The sequence below is a fragment of the Patagioenas fasciata genome, chromosome 7, assembly GCF_037038585.1.
Source record: "Patagioenas fasciata isolate bPatFas1 chromosome 7, bPatFas1.hap1, whole genome shotgun sequence".
In the NCBI taxonomy this organism is placed as follows: Eukaryota; Metazoa; Chordata; class Aves; order Columbiformes; family Columbidae; genus Patagioenas; species Patagioenas fasciata.
Window position 1 is genome coordinate 26,847,202 of NC_092526.1, and position 18,169 is coordinate 26,865,370.

The 18,169-nt window shown below is 37.1% G+C and overlaps 1 protein-coding gene across 2 annotated transcripts in view; it reads right to left on the reverse strand.

Annotated features, from left to right (window-relative positions):
* CALCRL (calcitonin receptor like receptor) overlaps nucleotides 1–17,854 on the reverse strand; it is a 63,893-nt gene extending 46,039 nt beyond the window's left edge. Inside the window, exon 1 of one of the 2 annotated variants that reach the window (XM_065840698.2) lies at nucleotides 17,572–17,854. The gene's annotated coding sequence lies outside the window, so the exon portion shown is untranslated. The remainder of the gene's footprint in view (nucleotides 1–17,571) is intronic. The other variant, XM_065840699.2, reaches the window with a different exon arrangement.
* Nucleotides 17,855–18,169: the final 315 nt, after the last annotated feature.

Below are 18,169 nucleotides of genomic sequence, written 5' to 3' on the forward strand. Positions count from 1 at the left end.
AAATAGAGTCATTTTTGCAGGAAACAGCTCCTCCCTGAGTTTAAGTGACGGAAAGATTAAAATGGTCTTGGAGCACTGAGAGAAGGTGGAGGAAAGGGTGGTATCCCTTCACAACACAGATTATTTTCACTTAGGTATCATTATCTGTTGCCCTTAGCCACTTGCTTCTGTGATTGTAATTGACACTACTGGGCTTTGCCAAACAGTCCTGAAAATGGCAGCTCTGAAGGTATAATCTTATAAAAGCAGTACATTAGCACCTTTCTCTACTTTTCAAAGAGCTCAAAAGAAACACATCTTTGTAGAGACAATATTTGATGAAGAAATAGATATTCAAGGAGAAGTGCCATACTTTGCTGCAATAAGACCAGGCTGCAAATCTACATAGTCCCTTGAACAATTTGTAAGTTCTCTCACACAAAATATTTTCACCACATAAGTAAAAGCTGAAAGGACCAAACAGATCTAGCATTAAAAAAAAAAAAAAAAAAAAAGGCAAAAAAAGCGTCCACATTGCTGTATTAGGTCTAAGTTCTGCTCAAGGTCTCTTCCATGGACCTTTGGACCTTTGGTGACTGTTCAGCTGGAAATTAAGGGCCCAAGAGATTTTTTGAAAGCGGTAAGGGATATCCTGAGTCCCAGCCAGCAGCCTAACAATACAGCTTCCAACAGCCAAAACTGTGTGAACATCACTCATTACCACACTGTGTGCTTATGGAGTCTTCACATAACTGTATCTAAACTATTAAAAGTGTTTTATTTATAAAAGATGCTGCACTCTAAGTTATAGGTTCCTACACTATCAAAATCAAACTATGATTTTGAATAACTTTTTATTTCTCAGTCAGCTCTATTGTTTAAGTCTAATGTATTTCTTGGGAACAAACAATTAGACTCTGAAAAGTCTATTCCATACTTCACTTTCATATCATCTGCATTTCGCATCTGATCAGTATAACATGGAATTTTCTTTATGATAACCTGATCGAAGTTTCAAGGAAAAAAAACAAACTACACACAAGAAAAAAAGAATCCACAGCCAAATAAAAATTTAAAAATCCACCTGGTTTATAATAGACTCTTGTTGAAAATCTGCGTATCTCTACTCTTTTCTACTACAAAACAGCTCAAGTGCATTTCTCCAAGCCACATCCTTTCCCTCCTACAGGACTGTGATACAGGTGGAGCTGATCACTGTGGGACTGTATCAGTTTCTTGGCAAAAGTTGTAATGACGTACTTGCTGCTACATCCTAAGGTTTGTTAGCATTCCTCGTTCTAGCTTATCTACCATGTCCCATAGGGATAAGTCAGAAATTACTACAGAAACCTGTTCTCTGAGCAAGGGATTTCAGAATTGTTTTCTTCAGAGATGTGCTTTTGCAGCATTAGCTGCCTTTATGTCCAGGGGATGCAATGCTTCGATAACTTCCTGTGTTATTTGCACATTATTTCTTGTTTGTACGAAAACCCACAGAAGTAGAACTGCTTAACTTATGAGCATCTAAAGTTTCATAAAGGCAAGTCTTAGTGATTTTAACACAATTTATTTCCCATGCAACTGTTAAAAAGCTAAGAGTTGTTTAGAACTGTGAAAATCTGTTTGTAAATCCTGTGATTTTTTGGTACATCCAACAGTTAATTTTGATCGAGGTCTTTGATTTAAGCGCAGAGTTGTTGAGACAATTACAAATGTGAGTCTTCACACATTCATCGTTCTTCTTGTGCTACTTCTCTCCTTGCAGCTTGACTAGACCTTGGGAGTCTACTGCCTAATGTCATTTCTTCAGCGTTACTCCCCTTAAGTGCTTCTGTGCCTTGTCAGCTCTCTCAGCCCAGCAGCAGCCTGGGTGTTATCATGACTCTTCCCTGAAAAGCATCTTCGTGACAGGAACTGTGAGTATATAAGTTCTGTTTTTCTCCATGCTCCATTGGCCCTTATGCCATCATGAGAGAAAACAGTCATTGCAATGTAACTACCATGTTTAGGTTGTCAGAAATTATTAAAATGCAGAATGCTTCCCGCTCACATGATTAAACCTCTTCTCACGTTCATGTTGGAAGGAGCACGGAGTAGCTGGTGAGAAACGATCCTGTCCTCAACAACACTTAGAGGCTCATATGGTTTTTGTACACGTTTTATTACCATTCTTGGAGTACTGAAGTTGCAGTCTTCACAAGCGCACTGCCTAGCTGGCAAACATGATTTTGTCACTATGACAAATACTATTTATAAGCAAGTAAAGTTTAGAAAAGTGAAAAAGAAAGCTAGGGAGCTGTTGTTGATCAAGGCTTTAAACAAAACAAAAACATGTCTTCCTTTCTGTGCTAATCCTAGCAGGAGAAGGAAGCCAACACAATTACTGGCTGATAATTATAAAAATACTGTGTTACTTTATTTAGCCCAGCATATAGTTTGCATAAGCACTAAAGATCTTTCAACTGCTTTCAGTCAGAGGTTTCTTTTAAAGTCTGGATAGTATTATACTATCTTTTGTTACTAATTTGTACTTAGATAAAGATAGGTGAGTTTCAGAGTAATATGTTTCAAGACCATCAAGATTTTTGTTTTTTTTCTCTTTACGCAAAACACTGCAAAAATAAAGTCAGTTTCCTAAGGTGATGGATATGCCTTTTTCATTTCAGGAAGCACCATGCACAGAGTGCAGACAGAAGTCAAAAGAAGGATACTAAAGCTCACTGGCCTAGAACTGATTCAAGACAGGAAATCCTCCATTTTGAGTGTAAAGGTTCCAGTTTAATTATATCAGTGAAACAGCACTAGCTATTCTAAAGTAAATGAAAAGTGTGTACTGCATTACAAAAATGTAATATCCCTGTGATATTATGATCCCTCAAAACAACTTGTCACTGCTAAGAAATCAAAACCATCTGTTACCACAACAACATTAATTGTTTTTATGAGCAATTTGTTGTGGAGTCAAACTTTTAAAAACTTAAGAAAAATAAAATCATCAGGATTGGAGAAAGGTGATGGTTGAAAAACGAGAGCTCAGTCCCAGTATGTGTAAACAAACACGCACATTTTTTCTTTAGTTTACTGAAGACTTGGCATGTTTGTCAGTTTCACAACACTTTTCAAGTTACAAATTTGTATAGAATATGGTACGAATATACGGTATGATTATACAGAGAGCATCAGTTCCTTGAAATTGCTTAAGCCAGAAAATTTCTCACCCTTCTGTTATAAAAACTATCTGATAACCACTTAAAATTTGTAACAACTAAGCTATTTACTCAGGTGCAACAGCCAGGAGCCAGTTCACAAATTTAAAAAAAAGTGAAATAAAATCAACACTATGAGCACACATAAGCACATACCTAAACCATCCAGAATTTAGAACAGACCATTAGTAGTGAGTCCTCTCTGACCTGACTTAATTTGGAGCCACGTGGTTTCCATTATGGTGTTTTTACTGCAGCAGATCTGCACACTAAGTGTATAGAAAATTTCTGTACAAATCTGTACTAGGCGGGGTGCGAGGTGATGAACAAACTCAGTTCATCAAATAAGCAGCAGCTTAGCTTGCATAAGCCACGTAGCCTTCTGTATACTTAATGTTCTTCAAAGTGCAAGCAGAGTGCACACAGGCACAATAATTTATCTAATAAGTACAATTTTGAAACTAAACTCGTAAGAGTTCGGTGAATTGAGGGCAATACAAAGATGCTAGCACACATCTGCTCAGTGAAAAAAAAAACAACACTAACCAGCCTACCAGGAGCTGGATTTTTCCCTCCTTATTCACAGTGAATATATTTTCATAAGTCTCTCACCTAATAGAGGAAACTTATAAACATTATTTCTATATGCAAATATTTCCCCAGAACAGCTGTAACAGTACATAGGTGCTACATAAGTATATTTTTTTCCCAGGAAAATACCTGTAAGTAAATAATGGTAAATTCTAAAAGAGTACCCTAATGCATTCTGTAGTCACAGGCTGTGCTGACCTATGTTGTTTTCTCCTTGCATTCATCACATAAGGAGTTTTTCCTCCTAAAAGGCAAATTAATTTAAGCTTATGAGATCAAACTGTATTTTCGGAGAATATGGATACTAATGTCACAAATAAAATGTAAACCACACATATCTTACTAGTTTACCTATTATAGAATCAATGAAAAATAAATAGGTGTCACCACTGCATAATATATATTTGTCCATATAGGTTGTGTTTGTCAAATGTGTTTTTCTTTGAATTATTATGTTCACCACTTTAAATCAGTGAAAGATGAGAAACATTTCCAGTGAGCTCAATCCTACTTCCCTGAGAAAAAAAAACAAAACCAAGAAACAGCACCAGCTGCTTGGCAGGACTCTGCTAGAATGATAACATGGTCTCTGAGCACTCTTGTACAAGCAATGGAATTAAGTACTGATGAATTGAACACAGCGATAAGCACTGACAACTGCATCACCTATACTGTCTAGCAAACAAACTGCTTGTGCATAGTGGCCACTGCTTAAATACAGAGCTTTGCCAGAATGATTTTTGCATGTATTGTACTTCTAGAGTAATATTTGAACAAAGTAGGTGACCGTGTCGAAACTATGAAACATTTACATCTAGCAAAGATTTGTTAGTAACAAGAATCTGGTACAGTAGTAGCATATATACTCAATCTACCTGCAACTAAGCACTGCAATAACATTTTGTTGAATAATAGCCCCCCACACCCACTAACTTGGGTTAACCTCAAGTAGTGACGCAGCAATAATTAGAAAATTAGTATGAACAGATTCTATAGCATATGCTGCAAAATTCTCATCACCCTCTACTTTAACAGACTGTTGTTCATAAAAAATGACACTTACTTCTAAGGAGACAATGAAGAATGATCAATCTGAACAAAAGGTCATTAACAAGGGAAAGAGATAAAAGAAGTTCCTACACAGTTGAGAAGATGAGTGAAAGAACAGAAAAAGCTAAAATAATGTAAAAATCTTTATATAAAAAGTGACAAGAACTTCAACAACAACAAAAACCAACCCCAAACCAAACAAAAAACCCACACCACCAAAAAACTCAACCACAAGCTCTGTAGTAATTGTATGATAGTATAAGTATCTACACGTTTTTGGATAACATTGCAGATTTGTTGGTCTGGAAATGTGGACAGGAATCTCATGAGAACAGGCTTTCTGGTGATATTTTAGATACTCCCAAGTTATAAGCCTGCCAGAAATAATGTGGAAAAAGGCTGCTCTTGCATTATTTCGGCACTTGGCTTCCAACTCCAGCAAAAGAGTAGGAACTGCAGAGGCGTGTGAACTTTAAAGAGAGAGTGATCAGTAATAAAACTGTCTTTCCCGATTCCTCACCAATGTGCAATACGGTACCCCTGAATTTTAGGGAAGACACAAGAGGACTCCGATTTCATTTGAATGACTTCACCGTTTTCTAGTTTTGCAAAAAGTATTAGTTGGTGCTATTTAAAACAAACACCTGACAGGAGACATAGCTTTATTCAGTCTGTTACCAAATGGTTTTCTAATAAAGATCAAGGATTTCTGTCTTGAGCACTGTGTTGTGGCTTCACACACAGGATTCCTGCAGCTTACAGATACGGCTGGTAAATAAAACAGGATGTTACAAAGGTTACCTTCCTCACACAACACAAGGAAAAAGTCAATTAATTGAAAGACTCTGAAAATGGATCTTCTACCAGTAACAATAACACGCTTGCTACATTTTCGAAGAAAAAAAAAAAAGAAAAACGACAACTCTGATTTTGTGTTAGTTATCCCTTAATGCTGGCTACAAAAATATAGGTAGTTACCTTCCTGCAAATTATCACATAACTAGAATTTCCACATGTATATCTTGTACTTCTTTGAAATAACTGTGACTTTGAAATCGGTCTTCTGATAACTATGCTCTCATACAATCAGGATAAAGTCAGTCAAAAGGTCTACAGGTTTCTGATTCAGTCACCCTTTGTATTATCCATATAGGCTGGTGAGCAAGGATTAGCCTGTGCTTTATTACAATGTATACTTTTAGATTACATGTGGAAAACACAGCAAGTTCTTCCAGAGAGCTGAAGAGAAGTGGGAGTTCTTCTCCTGAAGATTTGGGGATACAGACAGCTTTGGAAAGGCAGCAGTTCAAGACTCCCAGAGCACAGAAAAAGAAATGTAATGAAGATACATTTGGTTGCTCTGCAGAAATTACGCTGGATGAAAGAGAGTCAAAAGGATAAGATGGAACACAGAGGAAATGAGAATGAAAATAATTACATTAAAGTCTCTTTTTTTTTTTTTTTTCCCCCCCTCTCTCTCTGTTTTTAGCTAGAAAACAAGGTCTAGATACTGGCATATTCAAAGCAGCAGCATTGTTTTCTCTTTGAAAGCTGAGGTTCTCTAACAGCAGGACAGGAAAGGCAGCTGAATCTCTTCAAACAGACAGCAGTTGCTCGATAACTTGGTGACCTTCCTGTTAATCCCAAAGGGCCACAAACATACAGAATCCATACGACCCATGACATCTCCAAACACTGGAAGTTGTTAACCGAGTGGCCAATGTCAGGAAACAACTGTCTGTGACAAGCTGAGTTCATCCCCCTCTATGGGATTGGAACTAATTTATTTTCTCCCAGAGTAGGTTTATAATTTCTCTCTTGAGAGAATCAAGAGAGAGATTTTCAGCAATCAGCTGCAGGTTACCCCACTGGAAATCCAACAGAAATAATTTTTAATGACATTTGTGATCCCTTTCCTGGCATGACATACATCCAAGAAGCCTAGTGCTCTTTCAAATGGTTATGCTCTAAGAAAAACCGGCTGGTCTAAAAAAAATCATCACATCTAATCCTTTCCACACGTTCAACACTCTAAACATTTAAGTGTTCCCTTTAAAAACTTTCAAATGGGATTCTGGAACTCCGTATGGATTTCTTGGAGCCTTTTCCATTAAAAAAATCTGCTTACATATATGCACATAAGATTGTGTGGTATTATAGGAGGAACACATTATCTATTGTGTTGTAGTTAATGTGACACAAATATTGTTGATTTGCATTAATTAGTTGCTTCATCTTTACATTCATCAGTGCACACTCCCTTTTTGCAAACCCTTGGCCTTGTTTTGTGCTCTGCTTATCATCCATACAGTTTCACTAAGTATGTGGGAACTGTGTATATTCCTTGTGATTTCAAGGATTTGGTAGGATTGAAGACTCAAAAGCCAAATGGAGACAGAGAGCTGAGTAAAAACAGTTGGTCTCTAACACTTCCCATGAGCCATTTTTCAAGCTGGACAAAAGCTGTACAATTTGGAAAAGCTTTTGATGAGCAGAATTAATTCAAATCTCATCCTCTGACACTTCACGTCAGTTAATGTTTCTTATTTTGCAAGAACCAGACCCACATGTATATTCCTGTAGTGTCCGATCCCCACACCCCCCTTGTCATTGCATGCAAAAGAAGGCAGCACTGAGACACGCTGTGGGATATTCTGCTGCCAGACTTCCCCCTCACAGTTCTGCTAACCTCAATGCTGACCTATAGTACCCTCAGTTTTCCATTCCTTAGACTCTGTTACACAAATATAGCCCAGTATTCCAAATTAGACTCTGTTTATTCCAAGAACACAAACAAGACCATTTTCACATCTAAGAAAACGATGTGTCTTGATTAAAGATTGAGACATTTTCATACAATGCTGAAAACATTTGCAGTATTCATCTGCAGCCCAAATCCCTGTGGATTTGTTTCTAGTCTATTCTACTAATCCCTGGATCCCAATCCCAAATTCTTGTCCTCCCAAATTTGACTGAATCCTCTTGCTTGAACTCCTTATTTCTCATTAGCTAGAAATCTTCTTGGATGTTTGCAACTGTGCCCATTGGTGGGTATCCCTCACCTACAGAATTGTTAATTTAATCACACATCACAGAAACAGTCCACAGTTGCTTCAAAGGTCCACTAGGTCCTATTTCTTCACCTTTTACATCAAACTGACCCTTCGGATTCCAAGCGTTGAAAATTATGGAAAAAATACCCTATATGTCAAAAAGCAGTACTGTGAATAAGCTGGTGTTTTTTTCAAAACTCAAAAGTAATTTTTTTTTTTTAATGCTCTATCTAGACTTTCAAATTCAACAGCCCATCATAAGGTTCTGTGATTTCATTTTGCTAAAGCACACTAGAGCTAATCTGCAGTTTGATAGTGAAAAAATTCCTGGCTCTTTTTCTCATTACCAATTACAATAAATAAATAGTGAATACTTATAATACATAGATATTTTTATTACAAATATTGAAAAGCAGCATTCCACAGAGCAACTAGATAAAATCTGTATTTCATCGAAGTGAACTTTGTTAGAAAACAGGCAGTTCATAGCCTTACAACACTAATAATAGGGTGCTGACAAATGAAGCAAGCTGGTAAATGTGAAGCTTGTTCATAACAAGATTGCACAAGAAAATATACTGTAATGACCCTGTCTTGAACATCCTGTAATAGCCCATTGTTCTTTTCTATTACCCTCATTCAGCAATTTTTTTTAATAGCGGATGCATGGCAGTAAAGGAACCCGTGTAATGTGAGATTGCATGTGCACAAATCATGGCACATCAGAGAGGTGTGAAAAAGACCCAGCACACTGAGAGAAGTTTTGAGTGGGCTGCTAATTGGATGTGTAGCCTTACAAAACAGCACCACATCTTTGCACAACTTGAATAAGACAAATAAAAATATTTACCTATAAGTGCCTGAATGATTTGTAAACACTGAGAAGACAGGAGAATCTTTTACCTATGAAGGGCAGCAAATGATGAGAAGAATGGGAATGCAAAAGGAAGATAATAGGTTGAAATTCTAAAACATCATGGAGCATTATAATCAGTACATTTAAAGTTAGCAAGGTAGCATAAATAGGAAGACTCCTTCCCATGCATAGATGAAGAAGAGGCATGGTAATAAGCATCTTCCACATCTGACAACTGGATGTTTCACCTGCACTCTGTATGACAAATGATGAGCTAACTTATCACACAGTTATTGTCATCTTCACTAGATCATGTACTGAAACCCAGCACCTGCTTTTGTTGCCAAACTAAAATACTGAATAGCCAATTAATTTAGCAACTCTCCTGTGAATTCGTGTCATATACGTAACTCCAAATACAGATTTATCACCATCTAAAAAGGAACCTTTTAGTTTATCCAAGTGGATGTGTATGTAAGGAACAGCTTTTGACCGACCACAGGATGCCAGAGTCAGCTTTGTCTCTCCAATTAGAAGGTCATGCTAAAGGCAACATCATTCCACTTGCTGATTTGCTCACAGTTTACTTCCCTATGAGAACTACATTTTGAGGTTCAGATATTTTTCTTTGTGTATTTGTCATTCCTTCCATCATTTTATCTTGCTTCCTTGCTACCAGAGTTCGTTTTACTGTTACTTAGTGTTCAAGGAAGGAGGAGTTGGACAACTGTCCTGTTTAAAAGCTGTAAATGTTTAAAAATATAAAAACTTGGAAATCTAGGGAACAGAAGGACTAAAGAAATTGTAAAAATAAAATGAAACAAACCTCTGGCTTAAGAAGTCTCACATTCCTGCATGGTATAATTCTAGTTTTGAACACTTTGGTTTGGCAAATGTGCATTCCCTGAGGAAGCTGCATTATCACAGATAACTGTCTCTCATGCCAGTCTGTCTTCATTGGACAAAATGTACTTCAACAGTATCTTTTCTCCCCTTGCCTAATCTGACTTTGAAAGCTTTTTGCAATTGGTCCCTATAATCTGCTTTGGTGTTGACTTCACGCTAAGTGTATACACTCAGTTTTACGGATGGCTGTACACACTGATGAGCTCTGGTGGCCCAGTGCCCCCACAGAGATGCTGCACGTATTTTGCCAGCCTTCCAACAAACGCTGAATTACTGCCATGTCCTTCACAGGGCTGTAATGTGACTCTAGGAAAAGCCTAGCATGTCTGCAGGCTATTTTATCTCTGTAGCTCTAAATAAAAAGTGTCCAGTTAAACTACATTGGCTGAATTCTACCCGTGGATTGCACACACAGTTTTTAGAAGAGGAATCTTTTCTAGAGAAGAAAGTCAATTCGTACAATCTCTTCTGAAATACTTGGGGGAGCATGAAAAAACAAAACAAACAAACAAAACTAGGCCCAACAGCTACCCAAGTGGTTCATGCTAAAAGGTTAAAAACATCTGAATTATGTTTTTCTACCTAGTTTCCTATAAATTCTGCAAATGCTGAGATAGCGCACCCAGCATGCGGCGGGGGGGGACATAAGGCTCTTGAAAGACTGTGCTGTGACTTCCATAATCAGTCTTAAGAATGACGTTATCAAGATTTGAAGACTGCTCAAACCACCTCCTTTAGTCAGAAATAAAGCATTTCCAGTATGAGAAGCTAAACACAAATTTAAATGAATACCAAATGACTGCACTCCAGACAGAATTGTTTGATCTTCCAATTACAACCATTACGTTTGTTTTATATAAAACCTATACTGTGATAACAAACAGAAATGAACAAATTTTCTATTTCTCCTTTGCTCACTGGTGTGCAATTTGTGTCAATGTTAATTACACTTACAACATACCACCCAGAAAATGATAGAATGGATATAACCTTTTAGACATCCCTTAGTGAAAGCTGATGGAGTAACACTGCAATACCAGAGTTTAACTTGATGGGAGTTCTTACTCTCATTTGCATATTGTGTCCCAAATTACTCTTCTCTAGGACTGTTTGTCTCTGTTTGTTTTCAGCAGAAAGGCTCACATACGATTAATAGATTAGAAACATTTTTTTAAATCCCTCTTTACCCATTCGTTCCAAACAGAGAAAAATAAAAGAAAATAAATAATAACCCCCAAACCGCATGCACATAACCACAAAAAAGTCTACAATTTAATTCAGTGTTTAAGTGCCCACTTAGTGTTAATCATGTGCCTTTTCTGATTGCTGCTAGCTATATAGAAAAAAAGCACAATCCTGGTGGCCTTCAATGTATTATGATGCAACGAACACCACATTCAATAAAAAATTAAGAATCCAGAATGGTTGCCATGCAGAGAGTACTTGAATAGCACTCAGGAAAGAGCCTTAATTTGGGCTTTCTTGAACTTGTTTAAACTAACTTTTCCCTGACTGAAAACTACATCAATTTTAAAAAGGTTACCAATCTTGATAGCCTGTTATGATACACACATCTGTTGCTCGTCTTCAAGGAAGATGACTACGAATTTCAAATATAGTCATTTATGGAAAGGGTTCTCAGCCCCCCCCCCCGCCTTCCAAGAAACTAGACATGTGAAGACAGACATTTCTCTTTGAGAGGAAGGATAAGGGAGAGGTTAATTTCATCTGCAAGAGCCAGTGTAGGATAAGCTTTTGGAAATACTGTCCAGCCACATTCTTGATGCCTGGCAAAGTGACTCATTCAGAGTCATCACAGGAAGGGAAGTTGAATAGAATAAAAAAACGGAACAGGATGGGGGCTTAAACAGGAGAAAGAAGTGAGAGAAAGGAAACTGGATTGTTTAAAGTGGCCTGAGGTCGCAAGTTCTATAACGAGGTGATTTTTTTAAAATATACTTGTAAAATACATCTATACACTTGCAAAAAAAATACAAACACATTTATTCATACATAAAAATACATGTGTGTATGCAAGTATTTATGAAAAACAACTTATTTCTGTTTGAAAAGAGACTTGTATTTGTGGATTGGCTGAGGTAGTTGTTTCAGTACAAGGTTTAACACAGTACAGGAAATAAAAATTCTCCCAAGAAACCAACAAGTTTTTACCAATGACACTCCTATTCCACCCAATATGGAATCCACAGAATACTGAATTATACATTCATGTAAAAATCCACCAGAATGCAGCAAACACATTGTTATACCATTCCCTAAAGAAATACTCTCTGCAATAAACGAGACTTTTTTCTCTTTTCCCCTCAGAAATAAAGCATTGACTTTCATGTACTAGCAACTTGGTGCAACGTGAAAAAGTTTGTCTTCTCCAAATATTCTTACTGTGAAACTTTGAATAATCAGCCACCTATCATGTCAATTTTTGCTAATTCAAACAGAAAACAGTCTGTAGATTGTTAATAAATACATTCACTTGCAGCAGCCTGCTGCAGAGCACCTCCTTGGATTCATCATAACTGAAAACACATTACTTGTGCAACTAGAATTTCCACTGACAAACACAATAATTTTGATTCCCAGAGAAAATGACAAAAGCTTTTTTTTTTAATATCAAAAAGGCAATATTCAACCAATTCCTAGCCCTTAATGTTTCCGAACTGACACCTGTGAGTAAAACTGACTGTACAGTCCAATGCTACTGCGTCATTTTTCATGTTCAAAGGGATGCACAGCAAGATGAATACAGCCACTAAATCACATAACTAAAAAAAGAAACTTGAAAATTTAAAAGGCATGCACAGTCAAAAAATATCCTAGAAAAATGTACTAGAATAAATACTTCTAAATTCTACATCTCATCTCCCAAACAAATTTATTTCTGTTTGTAAAATATTCCTTATTTAATCCCCAGAGTGACACCTGCTGGATTTCACTAACAGAAACAAAAGGGAAGATATCCCCATCATACGGAACATTTCAGGGCAATCATTGCAAAAACATGCCCTTCTAGTAATAAAAGGTTGCACAGTATCCTATTTTTTGCTTCATTTAGGGCAGTAAATAATTACACAGGTGCAACCATGCAGGAAAAAAGTAGGATGTCTAAAGCTCTTATTCATTTCCAAAATAGGTTTTTAAATTTTTAGCTAAGATATAAAGCACAACATTGCAGACAAACTAAATTCATGTTTAATAATATTACAATTAAAAATATTTTTAAAGCCTAAATCAAATGAGTTTGGGTATAACAAATATGTTCTCAGTACATCATTTGCTTTACTTCAGTTAAATTCTACCAGCATTGCCAACATTAAAATAACACTAAGTATATTAAAATGCATTTCCAAGATTTTACCACTGCAATGGGGGAGAAAAAAATTGAGAGGAAAATCTAAATGGTAATACAAAGAGTGACACTTTATGCCCGTATAAGCATCAAGGTGGTGCAGTTTTCAAGCTCAGATTTACCAAAAAATATGTGCAAAATATTATACGTTTTTTAGGAAATAAAGATACTCGGCCTAAACACAGTTGATGGTATGCTACAGTACGTGAGGTATCTACTTCGAACATATATATATTAAGAAAAAAAATTATATATATATATATCACAAATATATATATATCACAAATATATATATACATATATATCCCTCACAAATCACTGTGTTTTGCTCCTTGTCCTTGGTACTATTTGGGAAGTCAGACTGGTATGAGCTTCATTAAACTGAACTCTGTCACTAATTTTGTTTGGGATATTTTTTAAATAAGGCCTGCATGATCCAGGCATAACTCCAGAAATACAACATTGTTTTATTTTCTAAAATTCAATCAGTATCTTAATGGTGAGCTACAGCTTAATAGTAGCCAAAGCTGTCACAAAAGTCTTGGCTGACCTCTATGCTATATTAAAAGGTAACATCTTCAGAGACACATGCAAATTTACACCAGTTGAGAATCTGTTTGGGGCTTTTTTGTTATGTTTTTGTTTTGTTTGATTGCTTTTGTTTTCTTCTTTAAGTATATTGCTTCTCTCATGGAAAGTCTTTTTTTAAATGCATTACATTCAGTTAAGTGCATTTCAAATGCATCTTACCAAGGAAAGCAACTCCAAATAAATCACTTCTGTTCTTTCGGACAGCATATACTGAAGCAATGATTGAAAGTGTTTGCACAGAACTAGGACAGAAAAAGAATGACTTTGCTGGGAAAATGTAAACAGTATAAACAAACTTGGAAGACTAAGGCAGATGTGCATGAGAGAGAACTGTGAAAACAAAACTTTGAAAATTCAAAGTTTAGTCTTCCAGTTTTGCCCAGATTCTAAAATAGGACAAAAAGAAAAAGTAGCACTAAATACAAATGCTCTAATGGAAATAAATTTCATAAGAAAATCTTATGTTGTACTGCACTAGCTCTGGAATTCTCCATTAAGATAACAGGTACGTAATAGGCTAATTTCTACTGTTCTTTGTGCACACATATTACCCTGAAAACATCAGAACTGCCTATGTGAGTACAAAAAAAAACCAAAACAAAACAAAACAAAAAAACTGGGTTGTGAACACCCATGGAAAGCTTTCTCCTTTTTCTTTACCATATTAAAAGGAAACAACATTCAAATGTATTCAATTCAAAATATTAACATTCATGACTCATGGTTCTCTAAACAAAGGATGAGGTTTAGGACTAATTTACTTTGAAAGTCTCCTTAAAAACATACATGTTCTGTCTTTAGTTGGTACATTAGGAGTAACAAAAGGCAGCATGATATAGACCTGCATATATTGTGTGTATGTACATAGAAATAATGTACTATATATTATTTTATGTTTAATACACATGAACACAAACACACTTCCAGATTTATTTTACTGCTTAAAAATTATTTGTCAACTCACATCTGTTTTGGTAATATTCCATTCCTCCTTTGATACAATGGTATCAAGGATATAGCTAATTCCAGAGCTCTGACAATTTTCTACGCCAAACTCTCAAAATATTTCCCAGTAACAGAACAGTTACCTGGAGCAACTAAGAGACTGTTTTCAATAAATGCAAGCTTAACTGAGGAAACTACTACTTGTGAAACTCAATGACATAGCTACGCATGCTTTTAGAACAGAGGTGACCATAGCATTGAGGTAATGCCAATACTGTGTATACAATCTATAGGAATGACAGCTAATCAGAAGCACAGAAAGAATTTTGCTAGTGGATCAAGAACACTGTAAGCACATTGGGAACAGATGGAACAACTTCTTAAAGAGAAATTCTATTTTGTCTTCCTAACTGTAGGCTTAGACTTCTCTTTAGAGAAATTCCCAATTGCTTTTATAAACAGCTTATGCTATGTTCAGTATTTACTAAAGAAGTAACTAGATATATGCTACTTTTTAAATATCACTGTGCATATGTTATTATTTAAACTGCATTGATAGCACTAGTTTCTTCCAAATGACCATGGACTGACTTGAATCTTTTATCTGTATGATTACCCAGCTCTCGCACATGCTAGGAATGCTACTGGAAGCAGGTGATTAACTTGAATGCACAGAATATAGAGCTAAATCAGTAATTATATTGGTGACAAAATGTATGAGTGTGCTTTCTTCCCTCAGTTTTGTTCTTAATTGTAACCTAGTCTGTCAGCCCACAGAACAATACTGCATTCCTGGAGCAGGCCCCTTTATTTACCCAGGTAAGACATTAGTCACCAAGAACGAGACATGCAGATCTGTGGTTTTCTGCTTGAGCATTCAAAAATTACAGAAATTATCAAAAAACAGCTGCCAACAGACTGCAGAACACAAGTGACTGGATGGGTGATGTATGTGTAATTCCTTCCAACAGAAAAATACCCACATTTAGGAATATCTTGCCCTTTGACAGCCAGTGGAAAAATTCCCACTGGCTCTCAGTGGGCCAGGATTTCAACAGTTGTGTTGTATCAGGAAAGGCATATTCAAAAAGACAAACACTACATTTCTTAATGCAGACCAAGAATCCAGCTGATCGAGAATTCAAAGTACAGTAACACTTGAAGTTGACAGGACATACATCATTCAATTCTTGAACTTGCAATGCATGTTGTGTATTCAGGAACTTAGTTTTGATCACTATGAAGTGCAGTCACACTGTTCTACATTGGTATCCTACCACTGACTTTGCTTATTCTGCAATAATGTAGGTTCTGACATCAAACCTGCAATCACATATAATCCTGACACTTCCTGTGTGGGCAGTCCCACCACAACCAAAACCAGTAACTTGAGAAGAGCATAAAATCAGAATCTAAATCATTTAGCTGAAATACTTCTGAAAACAGTTGTTCCCACTGCCCTGATCATTAAAACAACATGAACACTTTTTATCTCTAGGGTTTTGTTTGATTTAGCAACACCAAGTGACCTTTGTACCAAACATTTTTAGTTGAATTAAGATTTTTTGGGATTGATCATATATGCAGTGAAGTCAAAGTGAGTTTAGGTAGACTACAAAAGTAAATACTGTGAAAATACGTTATTTTTTATTTTATAATTCCAGACAGTATTGCAGCATGCATACTTTGAAAAAAAACCACACTGATTCCAATCTGGTCTTATTCATATTTATCCAGATCTAGTGTGTCTCCTTTCAATCCATTGAAAGGACCTCAGATTCAGAGCACAACAATCAGGCTTTTAGCACATCACTCTACTAAACGGGTTTAAACTGTTATATGCATTATTACCACAAATGAATGACAAGATTCTCAGTATGCACAATATGAGTGAAAAGAGTCTGCACTGGCACTGTAAGAGCAGCAAAATCTAGCCCCAAGGTATCTAGTATAAATTTATTAAGATAGAAAGCTAAAAAACTCAGATATTTTTATCATTATTTCTATCTCAGCCCCTATAAAATGTATGGATGACTAAATGAATCATTTGAAATCAAATCCAAGAGTGATCTATAGCCTATGCTATTTCTTAACTATCATTCAGAAACAAGAGTTCTTTTCGTGATTCTACAGATCTATTGCTTATACACACAAACAAATGACTAGATGTAGCAATCTCAGTAAAGCAACTGTATTTGTAGATACAGAGGATATCGCTTCTGTTTTGGAAAGCTGAAAAAATGGCAAGACTCTTCTCTGTCTCTCAGCAGATACTGGAGGGCACAGAATTACACATTTTCCCCTGTTCAATAGTTTCTCAAAGAAATGAAAGAGTGGACAACCACCTTTCAATAAATCAGTTTGGTGTTTGTGGGAAAAATCTCAAACAGTAACACCCCGGCAAGCGTCCAAGCTTCAAACTCCAGCTAACTTTTTCTCAAGCAAACAGAAAGTCAAAACAAACCAGAAGCTTTATCTTTTTAGTTGTGTAATTACAACACAAAGCCTAATTGAGAAATAACTCAAGCACGACCTCTTTCCAGTAGAATAACATCAATAAGATTAAAGGAATATTCAGTAAGAAAATCTATAGCACTTTATCACCTAATTCAGCCTCTCTTGAAAAAACTCCAGTTGTATTGAATTAGTCTTAAGGAGCCTTTTCAAACCAATGAGCCTCTAATTCTCTCCAGATGCAAAGGCAGAAATTTGGTTAGCTAATATTAGAGGTTTTAGACAGAATCCTTTAAGTGCTGATTAGGGTATTTTTATCTCCCTTCCTACTTATTTATCGTTGATTACTTCCTCAAGGATATATTACAACACCAGTTATAAAATCAGCTCAACATTTCGCTCACTAAAAATAAACGAAGCTTTTCCTCCTGCCCCATTCTCCCTGCAGATTACATATCCACACACTGAGGTTAATGTAAAAGCATGCACACACGCGTAAATATAAATGCATTCAGACGGCACAAAACCCATGTTTTTAATGAAAACAATGAAACCGTTTTTATCAGTACTCACCACGCTGAGTTCTTAGGAGAATGGTTTTGGATAAATCAGTGCGATTCCCCTTTTCAGGGAGGGAGAAAGGAGATGGTTCGTTCCCCCCCTGCCCAGCGGAACAAGAGACCTGGGACAGCCTGATCCTCCCGCCGGGTGTAATCCAGGTACGGAGCCCGCCGGCTGCCAGGGCAGAGCTGCCCCCGCTGTGCTGCGCTCCGCAAAGAAGCGCAGCTGCGGGCAGCGCCGGGAGCGTGTTGGAGCGTGAGCGAGGAGCGACGGCAGCAGCCAAACATCAGAGCTTCCTGTGACATCACCCGACCCCGCCTGCAGCCTGCCCGAAGTGACTTTTCTGTCTCAAATGGCCTGTCCCGGGGAAGCCAAGCTCCCATGGCATCGCCAGAGAGAAGTGCGGAGCTGGCCGAACCCCACTAGCTGCCGCCTGCTCTCTGACAGTTTCGCTCCCGTCGGGAAACGCTCTGCCCGCACCTTGCCCGGGTGGGCTGCAGCTCCGCCGCCCCGATAGAAGGTAGCGCTCTGCAACGAGTCGGTAAATACTCACCGGCTCTGTGGCAAGGAGGAGACCGCAGTACCTGGCTTTTCACATATTGAGCCAGTG